A 3,590-nucleotide genomic window follows, 5' to 3' on the forward strand; every position below is an offset into this window, starting at 1 on the left:
TTTCCCTATTTCATTTAATACCAACTGTTATGATTTAAAAATACACATTCAATAATATTTTTATGACAGAAACAAAAATATTTTCATTCCGGGTGTTTCAAAAGTAAACTTTATATACACGATATGATTTATAGCTTTTTTATCTTGATGAATTAAAATTATTGATTTGGCTTTTCGCGCACACATTGTTTATTTTTTTAATGCACAGTAACTTACCGATAATTTTTAAATAAACAAAAAAAATCATACATACATTCGTACATAATATATTATACCCATGTTTGTTTTACTCGTGAGTATGAATTATAAAAAATGGGTAATTTATTAAGCTGTGACAACTATCGTGGCATTACGCTACTTAATGTACCGGGGAAGGTGCTTGTTTATATAATTATATTGACAAAAGTTCGAGCCCCTATAATGCAGGTATTAAGTGAGAACCTGGCGGTTTTGTGCGGATCATATCCACAATATACGCCGTGTTATAGAGGAAAACCATGATGTAAATTGTTCCTTGGGTTCACGCTTTGTATATTAAGAAAAGGCGTTTGATAGTTCGCACAGGCCTACACTCTGGAAAATACAAGAAGCATATTGGGGTACCCAAAAACTATAAACATTGGCGAAATAATTAAAGACTCTCACTTGAATAGCGAATGCCAGATTATAATTAACGATATTGTTACAGAGTGGTTTGAAGTCACCACCGGAGTTCAATAAGGCTGCGTTCTCGCACCATTCCTAGTCATAATCCATATGGATTTCATATTAAGAAAGTCAATACCAGACCGAGAAATATCTATCTTCTCTAACACGAAATGTATATATTTGATGGGTAAGAGGACACACCGAAATTCTATTCAACGAAAGAGCGGATAAAAAAGGTCGGGAAGCTACGCTCAAAAGGTCAGCCCCCGATTTGGTGTTTCCGAATTTTCACTTTGTTTTGCTAAAATAAAAATAAGAAACAGGACTCTGCAATTCTGGAACGAACGTTATTTGACAGAACAGAAAACGAATTCAATTTTTGTTGCCTCTGATTTCAATAAAAAACAGCGTATGAGCTGCGAACTCACACAAATACTCCTGGGCCATGAGGGTTTTAAACTTTTCGAGATCAACAGCTGCTGACCATGTGATAATAAAATCTCCCAAGATGTACCCACCTGTTGATGCAATGCCCCCTTTACAGCCATAACATGGAGGTGCGATGCAGAAGTGTTGGTAAGGATCCTTAGATGTGCTTAAGCACATCCATTCCGTAATAAGTCATAATGACTTATCATAAGAGGTAGTATCTTTCATGGTTAGGATAGTACAGGTTATAAGGACAGTAAACGATAAGAGGACACAAAATGCCTTGACCTCTTTAAGTGAAACGGTAGGTCTACTGATATCTATCAATAGTCTTGCTTCTCTTGAATGAGTTTTCTGTGGTTTTCTTTTCATTAAGCAAACGCTGAAAAGTTCCTATAAGGGTCCAATGCCGAAATTCCCCACCTTTCCCAACACTACTTAGATATATAGGTAGCCAAGAAACAAAATACACTTGTGAAATATAAACCTTTCACATTATAAGCATGGTCAATAATGCAACTCCTATCTAAAAATTATTTTAAAAAAAAACGATCTCCTCTTCACAAAAAATGTGATCTGGAGTACGCTGGTGACGCGGTCATTTTTGAAGACTCAGGCAGGGGCCTTTAAGTCATTGTTGATAGGCTAAATATTTACTCATTAAGCATTGGTTTCATGGTTTAGACGCTTGACTCGTGCACGGATGGTTCCAGGTTTAATTTCTGGTGAAAGCGCAAAAATTACATGTAATTTTTCTTTCTGCCGTACCACGAGGCGAAATTGAAATTCTTCTAGCAAAAATGAAGAAATTTTTGTTATCGACTAGATGATTTCTTTCAGGAAAAAATCCTGAAAAAGAAAATAGAGTTTTCCAGCAAGGTCAACATAAAATAATCTGCAAGTTTTCTTTGTTCCTAAAGTGTTATGTCATGGTTATGTTATTACTTATGTACTTACTCTGCGATTTAAGTACCAATGCAGAGCTCTATGTACATTATTGAAAGAATTCACAGTTGGTTAGACGGCCGACTGTGAAACTGGCGTCGCAGGGTTCAATTCCCGCCAGTTGCAAGAAAAAAAATCCATGAAAGATTTTCTTCTCAATTGATCTGGGTGTTGTGGTGTTGTGGTGCTCTAAAATAGAGTCTTAGCGGGTCATTCCTTTAAAAAAAAAAGTAGAAACTAAATTTGAGTAAAAAAAAATAACATCAAAAGTTATCCATTTTATCAAATATAAAGATGCACATAGCGCCCTATCTTGTGTACCACGAGAACGATATATTTTACTGTTAATTTTTTCGTCTTATGTTTGCCTTGAAATACATAAATTGTAATATACATAAACGTATTAAATAAATAAATATACATTTTGTAAACTAGTTGATGTTATAATTGTATGAAATAGGTTTACGCAAGAAACAAGTTGTTATGGTCGTGGATAAAAATCCACAAGTAACATTTAATTTTATCAGACCATAATAAAGTTGATACACGCTCCTAGGTGTCGCTGGTGTATAATGATTGAATTTTCATTATATTAATCGATAATTTTATTTTAAAAGTTATGTATTAAAACATTTGTCCACAATATTCATATTGATTTTCAAAATACAATGAATTTTTCGAAATTCATTACACATTTATATTTACATTTACATTTTTTACATTTTTTTGCACCACAACAGGCCAGGAGGCCTAATTACAGTGGTGAATTACATCACAGAGCACCCAGGCTTGAGAAAAATCACATTTTAAATTTTTGTGTTCTCACCGGGAATCGAACCCGGAATTTTCCGTGCGTGAGTCAAGCGTCTTGACCACTACACCACGGAGGCCGCCCGATTTATTGGTGTTCGTATTTTGTGATATTTCCCTATTATAGTGACATCTTCGAAATAAAATAATAATATATATTTTTATGTACACTATGGTTTTATCTATCTTGTATGTAAATACACGAGATAAAAGTGTTTTCTACGGCCGCGAGAGCGGTTCAGAATAGCACCGCAGGCGGAACTGAGAATACTGTTCTGTTGGTGAAATATAACAATAACTTTTCGACTCGGTGGTTGCTCTCATATAATGATTGAATCCTAGCTAAAAAGCTGGTTAGAGCGTTTGCCAACCATACCTGAGGTGCTGTATTTGATTTCCGCCAAGATCGACATGAAATGAATTTTACAGTTAATTCACTGTAATATTTCATAGTCTCTGGTTTGGAAATAAAGCGCAAGACTGATAATCTTGACTTCGTGTATCAACTGATCAATTGGCCGTTGATGCAGTGTCCTACGCATCACTGGATGTGGATAGGGGATTGATGATGATGATGATTGTGATGCCCTTTGGAGATAATAAAATTTATTATGTGGAAAATACTACTTTGTTAGTTTATGTCCCTATATATGTGACCAAGAAACTTAGGAAGAGATCATGACAATGCGGTTTAAAATAATAAAATTTCTTATTTCTTTTCTTGCGGTTTTAAATGTAAATAAAATCAATGGAAAGAC

This window comes from Micrasema longulum, unplaced genomic scaffold, assembly GCF_059751315.1.
Source record: "Micrasema longulum isolate JH-2025_06_02 unplaced genomic scaffold, ASM5975131v1 h1tg000875l, whole genome shotgun sequence".
Lineage (NCBI taxonomy): Eukaryota > Metazoa > Arthropoda > Insecta > Trichoptera > Brachycentridae > Micrasema > Micrasema longulum.